General features: G+C 35.1%; 1 pseudogene; it reads left to right on the forward strand.

Moving 5' to 3' along the window:
* The first annotated feature begins 8,244 nt into the window (after positions 1 to 8,244).
* Positions 8,245 to 18,219, forward strand: part of LOC140699179 (cyclic AMP-dependent transcription factor ATF-5 pseudogene) — a 33,753-nt pseudogene continuing 23,778 nt past the window's right edge.

Consider the following 18,219-nt stretch of genomic DNA (forward strand, 5'->3'; position numbering starts at 1 on the left):
CTGTTGCTGGTAAAGCTTCATTTGGCTTCACCTGATGATAGTTTGGTCAAGCTCAAGGAAGGCTCCTTCTCTGCTACCACTTAGTTTCCACCGGTGTTTCCTGACTTCTCTGAGCATGAGAGTTCCTGGGATCCCTGTGGAAAGCACAGTTCACCTGGTGCTTTCCAGAGGGCTCAGCAGCAGGACCAGGAATACGGACTTTCTACGGCACCAGGGGCTGCTTAACACCAGCAAAGGTGGGGGAAATACTGCTTCAAATCATTCAGTCTGTGATTCTTTATTCACAGCTTAATGGATAGACAGATGAGATATAAAACACAGCACAAACTTAAACTGTACATTTCCATGAGTTTTGACATACGTATATACCTATAAAAGCATCAGGCTGATTAAGAGAAAAATACAGACCATCTTACAAAGTTTCTCCGTGCCCATTTGTAATCCATACCTCCCTCCTCCTGTCCTCAGTCAATCTGCTTTCTTCCACTGTATATAACATGGCATTTTATTCATTTATTTATGTATTTAATTCAAATATAGTTAGTTACAATGTATCCATTTTTGTTATAAAGCATAATGTTTCAGTTATATATATATTTATTTGTTTTCATATTCATTTCAATAAAACTTAACTACAAGATATTGAGTATAGTTCCCTGTGCCATACAGAAGATTTTTTCTTAAATCTATTTCTATATGTAGTAGTTAACATTTGCAAATCTCTAACTCCCCATTTACCCCTTCCCACCCAGTTTCCACCTGGTAACCATTGGATTGTTTACTACATCTGTGAGTCTGTTTTTGTTTCACAGCTGTGTTCACTGGTGTCTTCCTTTTTCTTTTTTTAGATTCCACATATGCGTGATATCCTATGGTATTTTTCTTTCTCCTTCCAGTTTACTTACAGTGACAGTTTTCAGGTCCATCCATGTTGCTGCAAATGGCATTGCATTCTTTCTATGGCTGAGTAATATTCCATTGCATAAATATACCACAATTTCTTTATCCAATCATCTGTGGATGGACATTTAGGTTGCTCCCATGTCTTGGCTATTGTAAGTAGTGCTGTTATGAATTGGGGTGCATGCATCTTTTTGAATTAGAATTCCCTCCATATGGTAAGTCTATTTTTAGTTTTCTGAGGAATCTCCATACTATTTTCCATAATGGCTGCCCCAAACTCTATTCCCACCAACACTGTAGGAGGTTTCCCTTTTCTCCCCACCCCCTCCAGAATTAATGGTTTGTGGACTTTTGAATGATGGCCACTTTGGCTGGTGTGAGGTGATACCTCATTGTAGTCTTGATTTGTATTTCTCTGATAATTAGTGTTACTGAGCATTTTTATGTGCCTATTGTTCATTTGTATGTCTTCACTGAAGAATTGCTTCTTTAGGTCTTCTGCCCATTTTTGGAGTGAGTTTTTTTTTTATTATTATTAAGTTGTATGAGTGGCTTATATGTTCTTGAACTAAACCTTTGTCAGTTGTATTATTTGCAGATATATTCTCCCATTCCATAGGTTGTTTTCTGTTTTATTTATGGTTTCCTTTGCTGTGTAAAGGCTTCTAAGTTTAATTAGGTCCCATTTGTGTATTTTTTCTATGTGTATCTGTCTGTGTCTGTGTGTGTGTGTGTGTATAATCGAAATATAGTCATTTTACAAAGTGTCAATTTCTGGTGTACAGCTGAGTACTTCAGTCATGCATGGACATACATATATTCATTTTCATATTCTTTTCAACCATAAGTTACTCCAAGATATTGAATATTGTTCCCTGTACTATGCAGTATGTACTTATTATTTATCCATTTTATATATATTAGTTACTATCTGTAAATCTCAATCTCCTAATTTATCCCTCCTTATCTCATTCTCTCCCTGGTAACCTTGTTGTTTTCTATGTCTGTCAGTCAGTTTCTATTTTGTAAATAAGTTCATTTGTTTTTTTTTATATTCCACATATAAATGATATCCTATGGTATTTTTCTCTTTCTTTGTGGCTTACTTCACTTAGAATGACAATTTCCAGGTCTATCCATGTTGCTGCAAATGACATTATTTCATTATTTTTTATGGCTTAGTAGTATTCCATTGTATAAATACCACAACTTCTTTATCCAGTCTTCTGTCCATGGACATTTACATTGCTTCCATATCTTGGCTATTGTATATAGTGCTGTTATGAACGTTGAGGTGCATATCTTTGCAAATTATAATTTCCTCCATATATATACACAGGAGTGGGATTACTGGATCATACGGTAAGTCTATTTTTAGTTTTTGAGGAATCTCCATACTGTTTTCTACAATGGCTGCACCAAACTACATCTACACCAGCAGGGTTTGAAGGTTCCATTTTCTCCATACCCTTTCCAGCATTATAATTTGTGGACTTTTGGATGATGGTCATTCTGCCTGCTGTGGTGATACCTCACTGTAGTTTTGATTTGTATTTTTCTGAAAATTAGCAACATTGTCATTCGTTCATGTGCTTATTGGCCATATGTATGTCTTCACTGGAGAACTGCTTGTTTAGGAATTCTGTCCATTTTGGGTTCGGGTTATTGATTTTTGATTATTAAGTTGTATGAGCTGTTTATATATTCTGAAAATTAAGCCCTTGTCAGTCTCATCTCTTGCAAATATTTTCTCCCATTCTGTAGGTTGTCTTTTAGTTTTGTTTATGGTTTCCTTAGCTGTGCAAAATCTTATAAGTTTAATTAGGTCCCATTTGTTTATTTTTGCATTTATTTCTATTGCTTGGGTTGAGTGCCCTAGCAGAACATTACTGAGATGTACATCAGATAATATTTTGCCTATGTTTTCTTCTAAGATGTTAGCTGTGTCTTGTCTTTTATTGAAGTCTTTAAGCCATTTTAAATTTATTTTCGTGTATGGTGTGAGGAAGTGTTCTAACTTCATTGATTTCCATTCTGCTACTCAGTTTTCCCAACACCACTTGCTGAAGAGACTGTCTTTTTTTCCTCTATTGTGTGTTCTTACCTCTTTTGTCAATGATTCATTGACCAAAGTTCTGTGGGTTTATTTCTGGCTCTCTATTTTGTTCTATTGATCCATTTGTGTTTTCTCCCAATACTCAGCTCTTTTGATTACTGTAGCTCCATAGTATTGTCTAAAATCAGGGAGAGTTATTTGTTGAGCTTTGTTCTTTTTCTTCAGTATTGCTTTGGTGATTCTGGGTCTTTTGTGATTCCATGTAATTTTTAGGGATGACTTGTTCTAGTTCTGTGAAAAATGTCACGGGTAATTTGATAGAGATGGCATTAAATCTGTACATAGCTTTGGGTGCTATGGGCATTTTCACGATAGTGCTTCTTACAATCCAAGAACATGAGATATTTTTCCCATTTCTTAAGTCATCTTTAATTTCCTTAATCAATGTTTTTTTAATTCTCTGCATGTAAGTCTTTCACCTCCTTGGTCAAATTTATTTGTATTTTATGTTTTTGGGTGTGATTTTAAAAGGCATTGTTTACTTTCTTTTTGTAATAATTCACTATTAGTGTAAAAAAATGTTACTAATGTCTGTATGTTACTCCTGTATCCTTCAACCTAGCCATATCCTTTTATCAGCTCTAGTAATTTTTGTGTGTTGCTTTTAGTTTTTTCTATATATTGCATCAAAAAAATTTTTCCTAAGCATTTATTGTCTACTCTTTGTCTGGCATTGATGGTAGTTATCTCATCAAATTCCCATTTTTTAAAATAAACTGAGATAGATATCCTTCTCATTTTGGTAAATAAGAAAATCAAGTTCCCCCAAATGATGCATTTCATGCCTGAAGGCACTCAGATAAGATGATAGACAATATGTGATCAATGCCTAGGTTTCAGCCCAGGAATTCATATCATTTCTATTCTGCAACACATGGTCCAGTAGGAACCTGACAATGTTCATCTAAAGAAAACATGGCGTTTTACATGAAGGACATCTTTCTGTAACTGGCTGCTTTCACTCAGCATAAATATTTTCAGATAGATAAATGAACAAATATGCAAACTATAGAGATACGCTGTATACTACAGGAAATATGCCCCATATTTTAAATAACTTTAAATGGAGTATAATCTATAAAAATTTGAAACTATGTTGTACACATGAAACCAGTATAATATGTTAAATCAAGTATGCCACAAAAAAAGAACACTCTTTTAACTTCCATCCAGGCCAAGGAATTGTCCTTTTCTAGCCAACCCTGAATACCCTCCCTCTGCCCCTTTCCAATCTCAACCAGCTCCCTATTTCCAAAAATACTCACTATCCTGATTTTTACAGTCATTAATCTCCTTGAGTTTCTTTATTCTTACCACCCAAGTGTGCCTCTCTAGACCCTTTAGATGAGGCTTGCTCATTGTGTTGATGTCTTTAAATCACTTTTAGTCTGTACGTGCCTCCTCCATTCCTTTCTTTGGCTAAAACTATATCCATGGAAAATCCTAAGCCCTTCCTTCTATAGTTTTTCCCAGGATGGACTTTGCAGACTGTGTACTCATGACACAGTTCAGCACATCCCTCTCTTCTCTCCATTTTCTGCAGATATTCAGCTATCTTCAAGGCTTGATCAGACTCAGAATAAGGATATTTGATGAGACCCGAGGTAATGATGTGCTCTTTCATCTTCATCAACGGCCACATAATGTCTGGTTGTTTGCCTTTTTTGAGATGTGAGCAGGAATGATACTCAATGCTTACCATTCATTAATCCATTTGGAACAGAAAAATGATTACACCAGTTATTTTTCATTTGTCAGCATCTTTAATTTTATAAAGAGACATTTCCCTTCATCTACTGTTGGGTCACCCGTTGAAACAGTTCATAGAGGAAAGGCAGGTCAGATGGTTTTTTATTTTCACTTATTTATCCATCATCAAGATAACAGTGATTCCTATGATTCTCCAAAGATGATGAAATAATTTTTAAAACATGATGAAATCAAGGATTAAAGTACATTTGATGGAGTTTAATACATTGAGTTATTATTTCTGTTGATGTTCAAACTGATTCATCTTTAACCAGGTGGGGCCTCTTCAGGTTCACTCTTAAGTCCTTTTAATGTGACCCTAGTTGTTGGAATGCTCCCTTGATATCTGGTTTGGTAAGATGTTTCCAGCTTATCTTGTATATTTCCTGCTCATGATTAGAATCAATCATTTCTCTAGAAATCTTGGTTTCTTTCAAAGTGGGAAGTGATATTGAATATTTACTGAACATTGGAATTCCCCCTGCTTTTGGCTTGAGCCAGATATTAGATATGTGATAAAATACTCAATAGTTGATAGAGGTACAGTCAATTCAATTGGTGAACTCTAAGATTTTTACTGAATCTCTTTTGTTACATCTATATCTCCTTTCTTCCTTACTGGGAAAGCTGGTTCTCAAGGACACAGGGAATCATTGAATTAAAATATCCAAGTAGTCATTTGTTTCATCTCAACTGATGCACACTAAAGCTCAGGTGAACAATATCCATAATACATTAAGTCATCAATGAGAGAAATTGAAAATAATTGGGATAAATGGGAAGATATTCCATCCACATGGATTAGAAGAGTTAATATTTTCAAACTGCCCATATACCCAAAGCAATCTGTAGACTTAATGCCATCTTTAATAAAATCCAATGGCATTCTTCACAAAAATAGAACAAACCATCCTAAAAATTGTATGGAACCACAAAAGACACCCAATAGCCAAAGCAATCTTGAGAAAGAAGAACAAAGCTGGAGGCATCACATTCCCTCATGTCAAACTATATTACAAAGCTCTAGTGATCAAAACAGTATGGAATTCACATAAACACAAACCCACAGGTGAATGGAACTGAATACAGAGCTCAGGAATAAACCTATGCATATATCATCAGTTACTTAAGTCAATTTACAAAATAATGGCTAAGAATATACGATAGGGAAAGGAGAATCTCTTCAGTAAATGCTGATAGAAAAGCTAGACAGCCACAAGCGAAAAAATGGAAACAGGGCCACCATCTTACACTATCCACAAAAATTACTGAAAATGGATTAAAGCCTTTAATGTAAGATCTGAAAGTATAAAACTCTTAGGGAAAAACAAAGGCAGTCAGCTTCTTGATTTCAGCATTGGTAATAATTTTTTGGGATCTGCCTCCAGAGCAAAGGAAACAAAAGCAAAAATAAACAAATGGGACTATATGAAACACAAAATCTTCAGCACAGCCAAAGAAAGCATCAAAAAAAATAAATAAATAAAGCTCGATCCAAATGGGAGAAAATGTTTGATAATCATAACTGATATGCAGATAATATCCAAAATATATGAGAAATCATACAAGTCAGTAGGAAACAAAAAAATAAACAAGTGCTTTGATGAAAAATGGGTAGAGTGGCTAAATAATTTTTTTATTGAATTATAATCAGTTTACAATGTGTCAATTTCTGGTGTACAGCAGAATTTTTCATTCATACATGAATATATATATTCATTTTCATATTCTTTTTCACCATGAGCTACTACAAGATCTTGAATATATTTCCCTGTGTTATAAAAATATTATTAAGATATATCTGTGGCCAATAGGTACATGAAAAGAAGCTCAACATCACTAATCATCAGGGAAATGCTAATGAAAACTGCAATGAGACATAACTTCACACCAAATACAATGGCTATTAGATATATAAAAAATAAATATTGGAGAGGATGTTGGGATTAGGAAAGCCTTGTGCACTATTGATGGGAATGTAAATTGATGCAGTCACTATGGAATACAGAATGAAGTTTTCTCAAAAAATTAAAAACAGTACTACCATACAAAGTAGCCATCCACTTCTGGGGTTTATAAAGAAAAGGAAAACATTAACTTTTTTTTAAATTGAATGACAGTCATTTACAATGTGTCACTTGCTGGTGTATCATACAATATCCTAGTCATGCATGTAAGGAAAACACTGACTTGAAAAGATATATACATCCCTATGGTCACTGCAGCATTATTTACAACAGCTAAGATATAGAAACTATCCAAGTGTTCAATGACAGATGAGTGCATACAGAAATGGTGATATAGGTGTACAATGGAATATTATTCAGCCAAATAAAAGGATGAAATCTTGCCATGTGACAACAGGAAGGACCTCGAGAGCATTATGCTAAAAAAAAAACTTGGAGAAAGGCAAATACTAGGGGATCTCACTTATATGAGGAATTTTAAAAAAAGATCCAAGCTTATAGATACAGAGAACAGATTGGTCATTCCAGAGTCAGGAGGTGAGTGTGGTGAATTGGGTGAAGGTGAAGAGGAGCACTAACTTCCAGTTTTAATACAAATGACGCATGGAGATGTAAGAAGCAGCATGGTGACCATACTTAATAATAATAGATTGCATATTTGAAGCTTTCGAGAATTGACCTTCAGAATTCTCATCAGAGAAAAACATTGTTTATGTAAGTATGGTGATAGGTGTCATCTAGATTTGAAATAGGAAAGAACAAACCTGACCCAATATTGATCTGTTTCTTTGATTTTAACCTTTGTGTTCTATTGCTTTTGCTACAAAGTAATCACTGAAAGAATGTTGCCTCTAGCCTGAAATGTACAGGAGAGCCTATTCTCAAGGCTCTGACCTTTAAAAAAGAACAACTTCCCTTTCATATAAAGAGGGGAAAAAACTGCAAAAGAGAGAATAACATTTGTCTTGTGGAGATTTATAGGAATATTGTGACCAGATCTACAGCAACGAGCAGAGGATTCAGGCACCAGGAGGTTTGCCCCAACCAACCATAACCCCTCCCCTTTCAGTATAAAAGAAACCTGAATTCAAACTTGGGTAAGAAGATTTTTTGGGACACCAGTCTGCTATTATCTCCATCTGCTGGCTTTCTGGATAAAGTCACTATTCCTTGTCCCAACAGATCCTCTCTCGATTATTGGCCTGTTAAGTGGCAAACAGTACCAACTTGGACTCTTCAACTGACTTGTTGTGGTGATTATTTCACAATATGTACAAGTATGGAATAATTATGGTGCACATTTGAAGCTAACCTAATGTTGTGTGCCAACTCTACCTCAAAAAAAAAGCTACAGTATCCTAAGATAAATATAATATAGATGTAGCTGTGACTTCTGAAAAGTTAAAACTTTAGTTGCATCATATGTCAGTTCTCTCTTTCCCCTTCCCTCTGTTTTGTTTGTACCATTTCTACATTCTCAGAACATAAAGCCATTAGGAGACAGGCTGGGACCTGGATCCCTTTACCCGAGTGCTCATGTTGATTTTGTGGCAGAAAAGCCCAGTGACACCATGTCTGCTACGGGGCCAGGTACTGTCTGTCCTCTGTCTAGGATGTGTGTTTCTGTATTTCAACTATTCTTTATAATTTTTAACTTTTAAAATGAAGTAATTTTATAAGGAAGCAAAGTAAGGTGGAAACAGTTGATCTTTTTCTCATTTGTTCAGTCTCCTACAAAAGCTCTTTATAATGCTGGACATTGGAACCATCCAGACTTAGAAGAACTACCTGGGCCACCAGGAGTAAAACCTCAGAGTGTCACAGTAAGTGAGCTGTACTTTACAATTTCATGTTTGTGTAATGAATTGTAAATTAATAAATCAGTTGCTCTCTTCATTCATAATTTGAGAGTCTCTTGCCTTTCTAACATTTTATTTTTGAGTTCCTCTCTAAAAATTAGTGGCTTTAGTTTAATTCGTTGGAAAAGTAAAGATTGTGGACAGAATAACAGAAATGCTGGTATTACTAGGTTATAAATGAAAGCCTTAAAAATATTAAATGACTTTATTTACTCCTGACCCACACTTTATCGAAATGCAGTATTGTATATTTCATGTTTACATTAAGAGCTATATTATAAATTACATTGAACTTAAAGTGGCTTTGAGTGATTAATTTGCTTTTCAGAGTAGAACTTTCCCCTGCATTCCAGTAATATCTTTCAATTCAAAACACATTTGAAAAAGATTCTTATCAAATTATTTTCTTCAGAATGACTGATAGGACCATACATTAATGCTTCTCATTAATGGTAACACCTCAGCCATCTGGAGCTGTCAAAGAATGAGTTCTTTTTAACAACAAAATAGGGGTAGAAATCATTCTAAAATATAATGTATCGTCCCTTGTCTTCTTAAGTTGATAAATTACACTCCTGTTGCTAGTATAGAACCATCACTGTGCATATGACGGCTATGTTTTCCTGCCCTAAACTATGATGCCTCTAGTTAAAAATTCTTTTGTTCATTTGTTGTACTTTTCCTGTCCATCCTGAGCTGCTTATAAGTGTTATTTATGTGTGTAATTGTGGTTGTTTATTCATCCTAGTAGTCCTGGGGACAAATAACAAGTTGTATGAAATGTAAGCTTTAAAAGACCAGAAGGAATTCCTGAGTGCTTCTTTTGTGAATGAAACATACATGAGGCTTTCCTTGTAGTGCATGGAATTTTTAAAGTATCCCTAATGACCTTTCAGAGGCCTCCTCCTTCCTTTAGCAGAGAGAGGGGGGGTTATTATTATTAAGCTAAATTTGCCAAGTAGATGACATGTTGCTATTTTTATATATTCATTTAGATCAGCTAACTTAATACCTTTATTAATAGGTGAGGCTGTCTTCAAAGGAACCAAGTGAAAAAGATGATGGAATTTTTAATGCTCCTGCACCACCACCCAAAGTGATAAAAACTGTGATAATACCTACTCAGCCCTACCAAGATGTAGTTACTGCACTGAAATGCAGAAAAGGAGACAAAGAAGTAGGCAACTATGTACAGTTTTATTGCACTTAGATAGAATTTTGTGTGTTATCCAGCCTTTTAATGTCTTGAACACACGTTAGTACCCTGGTTCTCAATTTTGAACCACGAACTTGTCCTACTACTACCAATGTTTTACAGCATTTCTTTTGGTTGCCATCTGATAAATAGAGCCCAGGAAGCCCACAGATTTAAATACGCTACTTCAGAGTTACAAAGGAAGTGGACTTCTGTTTCCTTGGTGGTTATATTCTGTGCTGTTCAGGATTTGAAGCACTTCAGTGATGCGGTGGAATTTGGTGAAACTGAGTACTTGTTAAGTGGCTTAAAGAGCTCCCAGCCTCTAAACGTACTTTGCCTTAGGTAAGATCTTATTTTTATATTTGATAATTGTATGCATCCTATTTCTCAGTAAAAAATTGTAACTGGCAGAGCAAAACATTTATGATTTTGTTATCATCGGTGTAGGTTATAGCCAGTGATGAGTTAAAATGTGATTGATTTTTTTAAGGGACTTGATTATACATGGATGGAGGGAAGTTGGATGATGTAGTCTTTTAAAAAGATAGAATAGGATTCAGCTTCCAGATGCTTAAAAGAGTGTTATGCTAAAGAATCTTTTCAGCTCTTTCTTACCCCAAATTTTACATGTACAAATGATAAATTTGATTGTAGTATGATTTGATTGGAATCATCTTTTACATACTATAATGGATTTAATATCGATTTGATTGAATTATCTAGACATTTGGAATATGTCCAATTAGATATGATTTAGAACCTTTATCAATGAGAAGCATTATGAAAGGTAGCTGAGATTACTTTTGCTTTTAATTTAATGGTAGTAATAATGTAAGGAATACACTGAAAGTGATCATGTTTTATTTATATTTTTTAATGTAATGTGCCTAATCACATACTATGCATCAATAAGTTTTTAATAATTTGGTTTGCTCAATTTTTTTTTATTGTGATCTGTTTGGATGAAGCTTTGACACCACCCACCCCCAACCCACCACGTGTCCTTTTGCTTGTTTTGGTACTACGCAAACAAAAAATGAATGCACTAGGTATTTTCAGTTCCCCTAACCTAGTCTCTTTTCTTCTAGTGTTACGAGCTTGGCTACTAAATGTGCCATGCCCAGTTCTTTAATGTACCCAAGAGCACATGGAATGCTAGCTATGTTCTTTATTTTTTTTAACTTTTCAAAATTGAGTTATAGTCATTTTACAAATTTGTGTCAAATTCCAGTGTAGAGCACAATTTTTCATTTATATATGAACCTATGTATATTCATTGTCACATTGTTTTTCGCTGTGAGCTTCCATAAGATCTTGTATATATTTCCCTGTGCTATACAGTATAATCTTGTTTATCTATTCTATATTTTGAAATCCCAGTCTGTCCCTTCCCACCCCCCACCCCCTTGGCAACCACAAGTTTGTATTCTATGTCTGTGAGTCTGTTTCTCTTTTGTATTTATGATTTGGTTTTTTTTTTCTTAGATTCCACATGTGAGTGATATCATATGGTATTTTTCTTTCTCTTTCTGGCTTACTTCACTTAGAATGACATTCCCTAGGAACATCCATGTTGCTGCAAATGGCGTTATGTTGTTGGTATTTATGGCTGAATAGCATTCCATTGTATAAATATACCACATCTTCTTTATCCAGTCATCTGTCAATGGACATTTAGGCTGTTTCCGTGTCTTGGCTATTGTAAATAGTGCTGCTATGAACACTGGGGTGCAGGTGTCTTTTTGAAGTAGGATTCCTTCTGGATATATGCCCAGGAGCAGGATTCCTGGGTCATACGGTAAGTCTATTCCTAGTCTTTTGAAGAATCTCCATACTGTTTTCCACAGTGGCTGCACCAAACTGCATTCCCACCAGCAGTGTAGGAGGGTTCCCTTTTCTCCACAGTCTCTCCAGCATTTGTTATTTGTGGACTTTTGAATGATGTCCATTCTGACTGGTGTGAGGTGATAGATACCTCATTGTAGTTTTGATTTGCATTTCTCTGATAATTAGTGATATTGAACATTTTTTCATGTGCCAATTGACCATTCGTATGTTTTCCTTGGAGAATTGCTTGTTTAGGTCTTCTGCCCATTTTTGGTTTGGGTTGTTTTTTTTTTCTTATTAACTCAGATGAGCTGATTGTATATTCTGGAGATCAAGCCTTTGTCAGTTTCATTTGCCAAAATTTTCTCCCATTCCGTAGGTTGTCTTTTTGTTTTACTTATGGTTTCCTTTGCTGTGCAGAAGCTTGTAAGTTTCATGAGTTCCCATTTGTTTATTCTTGCTTCTATTTCTGCCATGTTCTTTAAAACCTTGGATGAGTCACAGCAGCATCAGGTATTGAAGTTCCTGGGATTGAGAAGCATTATTTAAAAATCCTACTTTATTTGGCTATTAAAATATACTTTCTTTCATCTATAAGTATTTCCTAATTGTGGGTTGAGTTAGTCTTACTTGCTAAATATTTAGAGCTTAATGCCAGATTTTTTTCTTAATAAATTATATAAGGTTATTTTCTCATGACCTTTCTTCCCTTAACGTGTCAGTTTATACTATTAAAATGCTGTTTAGTTATCATAGCTCATATCCCATACCAGAGATTTAATTCTGTAAGTATTGATTTTCTGTAATGAAAAAGTACTGAAAAAATGTTTTACTAATTTTTTATATTAATAGCATAGAAAAAAGTAAAAAGATATTAACAATTTTTAACATTCTGTCTGGATGCTGAATATAGGACATAGCCCATGATGAAAAAGAATCAATTCCTAATTTTCATTAGGACTTTGACACATTCTCTTAAAAGTAAAGCATACATATAAAAGTTGGGTTTAACATTTTTGAAGTTAGAAAAAAATCATTACTAATCATGGTATTTTCAGATGGCTTTATTATGTTTTTCTTCAAGGAAATCTCCCAAGGCCTATGACATTTTAGTTTCCCAAAATAGTTTGCTCTGTAAACATTTAGTTACCTAGTCAGAATTTTGAGTATTCAAAGCTTAAATCTTTAGATAGTTAATTCTGTTTCTGTGCATTGAAATAAGTGTTAAGTACAGAATGTCCCACATGTTCGAATATCCCAACCCAGACCTTTTTGTTATATTAATGCTTACCTACATCACCTTTAATACATGTAGGTTTTATTATAAGCAGAGTGTCCTAACTCTACCTATCTGAATGATTTTGAGAGTATATTATATTAATGGTTTTCTAAAAATTACTTGCTTCAGCCAGGCCTGATATACTTATTGTAAAGAAATGAGTCTCAATATGCTGATTTGAGCATCCTAGCTTTATATATTGACACAAACTCAGCTGTGTTTATTTTACATAAAAAATAGCTGTTTCTGATACAGATTTTACATTTATACTTTTGTACTTAGTTATTGACTTAAAACTGAAATTTGATGTTACTGTATCATAGAGAGCACAGAGTGAAGGATATTTTAAAATAGGATTATATATAGCTGAAAAAATATTTTGTAAACTCATTTAGCACAGAATGACCCCCCAAATATGTAATTCCACTTAAATGCCCCAGAGCTAGAACATTTATATAGGGAAGTTCTGAAGGAAGGAAAATTTTAAACAATGGTGCCCTATTTATGTATTTATCTAATTCACATTTTCCTAGAATATTTAAAGAGGGAGGTTTTCACTGCATAAAACATTTTCAAGATTTCCAAAATATGAACAAATGTCAAAATGATCATATCTCCTGAAGTTACCACTAATTGCTGACTTTTTTTTTTTTGCCTGTTGAAGAATACGTCCCTTTGTGCAGCTGCCCTCATGTACTTACTGAGTAGATGTCATTTGAACATGGATCTTGATAGAGCTAGCATGGATCTAATGATTTGACTTTTAGAACTGGAGCAAGATGCTTCTTCAGCTAAGCTGCTGAATGAAAAAGACATGAATAAAATTAAAGAAAAAATGTGAAGGCTCTGTGAAACTGTACACAACAAGCACCTTGACCTAGAAAATATAATGATGGATTCCTTCCTTCCATTATAAAATAAAAATTACTTTCAGGAAGTTTTTAGTCATAGTTGCCATGTGACTTTGGACAAATCATTTAACCTCTTGGTTTATAATTCAGCAAACTCTTCTGAGGTTTTGCTGAACATAATTCTGTTTCTTGCCTGATATTCCCAAACTGGTCCATCAGTATTTAGATTTTTTTTCTCAGTAACAATTTTTATTGTATTTTGCCTAATCCTTTTCCCTTTTTTGTTTGTTTGTTTGTTTTTAATGTAAGTACATTGAAGCTAGTAGGAATCTGAATTCTTACTCTTTATAGGTTTCCGGAATAAAGATTCAAAGGATTTTTGAAAGCCATTTTCAATGAGTATTCACTTATTCTAGAGTGTCTTAGGATGTCTGATTAACCACTGCAAGAGATCAAGATTCAGAAGGAAGGTTTCTAGGCACCTGCCCTTCTCTGGAGCAGTGTCTCTTATCCTGGGGTCATGGCTGTGGCTACCCTTATGCTCAGTGCAACTGCCCAAGGTAAGAATACTATGTTGCTTTTGGATGATTTTAGTTCTACTTTCTTCTGACTTTTTTAAAGCTTGTCCTAAAGATTGGTAGGCCAGAAGAAGATAATTGGTCTTGTCATTTAAAAAAAATTGATATATTCCCAACTTTCATATATTTCCAACATCTGAACTATGTAAGCATTGGTTTTTCTACTGCTCACAAAACTGAAGATTGCAGCATTTGCCTCAAAAGTTGCAGAATTCCTTGTGTTAGCCACATATGACAGGGTTATTGCCTTGTTTAGTTAAGGTAAAGTAGGGAATAGATTCAGGTAGAGTGGGGCTTGAAGGGGAAGGTGAGTTACCATTAAAAGGCAGGATACAAAATTGACATGTACCTCAGTACTTTCAGTTACTAAAACTAGAAAAGAGCTCAGATTGTAGAGAAGCAATGCTCTACCTCACCAAACTCTCTGTATGCTATTTTAAAAATATATTTTACTTTTAAAAGTAAAAGTTTTTTACTTTGAACATTTATATATATGTTAATTTTTAATGGTCTAACAGACATTTTTGAGCCTATAATTTTAGTTTGCTCCATAATTGAATAAATATACCTTTATTAATAGTTTATCTCCCATGTTGTTGACCATTTAGATTCTTTCCAGGCATTTGCTTTTAAATAACATGATGATAAACCTGTTCCTTGAATTTTCTCCATCATCTGTTGAATTTATTAGGATGGTAAATACCATTATAACTTCCTTATATTGTGTTAAAGGGTTAATCACATGATTAAAACCAAACACAGGAAAAAAGTAGACTAGTTTATAAATATGGCTCTGACTACTCTGTACTCCCTTTAGTGGTGGCCCTAAATCATTATTTGTGTATAATGCTGTCATGGTGGCCACATGATGGGTATCCAAGCTGCTAATGGTGCAGTGTAAAGTTTAAAACTGATGAATCTGAAACTCTAAATGTAACAAAGGATTTTTATTCAGAATAGATAAGAAAATATAGAGAACAATATGAAAAAGACAAGAAACTTTGCTGGAAAATAAGGAATATTTGACAGGAGACTCACAGTAGAAGAAATACAAACTGATAAATACATAAAAACAGGCTCATTTTAAAAATAGAAAAATACAAAGTGAAGCAATAAGATACCATTTTTTGCCATCAGGCAAAAATTTGGACACACCCACACCCTGTTCATGCGCTGTTGCTTGTTACAGTCTTTGTGGGAAATTCATTTGATATATTGATCTATGTTTGAAATATGTGTACACTTTGGTTTAACAGTCTCACCCTTGAGCCTCTGTATGGTAGAAATAACAGTGCCAGTATGTGTTTTATTGAACTAGCAGATGATCGACTACTTTAAATAATGAATTTTCTCTGAAATAAGCCAATGGTTAAAAAAAAAAACAACTTTCTTCCATTTAAGACTTTTCTGGTACCAATTTAAATTTGTTTAGTTTTACATAAAAAGGCATTTAATGTGTACAACTGTGGGTAGTAAAGTTATATACTTATTCATTGAATTTATAATTTTAACTTTGCTTAAAAATTATATTATCAAGTTTTCCCAAATGAAGCAAAAACAACACCTAGTGTGACTATCAGACATGCTTGATACGTGATTGAATAGATAGTACATTATAAGTTGTGGAATAGAAAAAAAATAATTTGGTAGCATTTATGACAAATTTAAAACAGTAAGGTCCAAGTAGATAGAAATCCTTAGTATAACTATGTGTTTAGCATAATAGTCTCTACTTTGTTTTCCCTTAGAGCATCACAACATTGTGAAGAATTCATTAAGCAGTGTAACCATGCTGAGAACAGAAAACACTTACCTGACAGTCAGCCTCTGCCTCACCAGAACATCGCGAATCACATGGGCAAAGCAGTGGAAGACGGCATGAGGGCCATTACTGGGGTGCTGCTCAATTTAACTAATGATAAACGTAAGTCATATTTTCCACATAGATTCTCACTGAAAGATTGCATTACATGTAAAAACAAGTTAATCCCCTTGTTTCTTCTTTTCTTAATATAGTCATTTTTATATTGCCATGATAAAATTCACTTATTCATGTATAGGTTTAAGTGCTTTTAAGAGTTGATATTTTTAGAACGAGCTGGGTAGCTTGGCTCAGAAATATTATAGCCAACAGTGTATCTCAATAAAGAAATACCTATACATTTTAATTTTATTGTTAGTATTGTTAGTGTCATAAAAAGTAATGACAATCTCTACATTCTTCCCATTCCCCATGCAGCACCAAATCGGGAGAACAGGATGGCGTGATGGGCAGAGTGATGAACTATATGCTTAAGGTTCCACAGTACCTACTTCAGGAGCAGAGATTTGATATTTGATTGCGGGTGAGTTGAAATGACTATTTCAGAAATGAGGAATCTGTCAGCCAGTGAGCCAGGCATGCCACCGCCCACTTGTGCCAGCGGAACCTGGCCTGGGCAGGAGTGGAGCAGAGAGTGGGGATCGTGAGACCAGGTCTGAGCGAGGACTACGTGCAGCCACCACCGAGTCAGCACCTGAAGGACATGGAGGAAAGGCTGGCAGAAGCTGTTGCCAATGTGGATGACGGCACCCTGGTTGGTGGCCCAGCTGGGTGGGCGGTTTAGGGAGCAGGTAGCAGCTGCAAAGGAGACACCAGCCAGTACCAACTAGAAGGAGTCTGCCCTGCTCCCTCTCTCTGTTCCTCCTCAAGGGAGAGCTGGGCCAGATGGTGAGGAGAAGTCACTGCCCAATGCAAACCACATTCCTAAAATCCATGAAACTCAAAAGTTGTGATCCACTACCCTAGGCTGTTGATTGGCAGTTAAAATGTTACTGTTGTAAAACTCATTTGGAGTCTCAAACACAAAGCCTTGCACCTTTCTGCCAGGGTAACTTTTAAGACCCCCTCAACATCCTTTCACATCAGCATGTTTCCTACCTGAGTTTCTGGGTGAATCCCTGTGTTTGCTTTTCTTTTTCTCTTTCCCACCTCTGCCTGGGCTGTCCCATTGACTGAGCAAGTGGGAGAACCTTGATGGGTGATGCACATGAGCATTTGGCAGAATCAGAAGGTCTATTTTCTGGTAAAGACCATGGAACATTCAGGTCTGAGCTCCCCACTCTCAGAAATCCCCCCTGGCTTGTCAACCCAACCAACAGAGAAACAAAGTCTCAATAAAATTAGGAAGTGATCTATGAGTCAGAGTTGATCAAAGTGACTTGGAGAGGATATTAAATGTGGAAGGCACACCGGCATGTTACTTTGACAAACAAATTATAAAACTGACAATATCTGGATAAAAAACTGACGTTACTGGATTTAACCAGCATCTTTGCCTTTTGCCTCTTCCTTGGTCAATCAGAGCAGTAATTGACCATTTGAACAGAGATGGGGTCAAAGTTAATGAAGGAAATACTGAGGCTGCTTTTAATGCAACGCTTGGACATTTTCGCTCCAACAGACACAATAGGTTTTTTCCTTTTTTTAAAAATTCTGGTCTAAAATATAATTATTATTCATTAAGGATTAATTTTAGATCATGTGATCCTTCAAAATTTGGACTTAAGTGACATTTATATATATTTGATTGGTAAACATTTACTTTTTAAGTCAATTAAATAAAGTTCTTTTACAAATTCACTTTGATAACACCCTCTGAAGGTAGGGACATATCATTTATAACAAATGCACAGACAGACATCCATCCAGATGGACACAAGCAGAGATCTTATAGTTTTCCTGCTTGAGTTTAAAAGCTTCTTTCCTTCTTTTTTCTCCCTTTCCCTTTCATTATATGCTAGTTAAGCCAAGGTTATAGTCTCAAGTGAAGGGGGCTGTGTGTACATTTCAAGGACATGTTAAGAGCTATAACTTCAGTCTTTCTACTAGGAATACTTTTGCTCTCTCAAG

This window comes from Vicugna pacos, chromosome 11 (assembly GCF_048564905.1).
Source record: "Vicugna pacos chromosome 11, VicPac4, whole genome shotgun sequence".
In the NCBI taxonomy this organism is placed as follows: Eukaryota; Metazoa; Chordata; class Mammalia; order Artiodactyla; family Camelidae; genus Vicugna; species Vicugna pacos.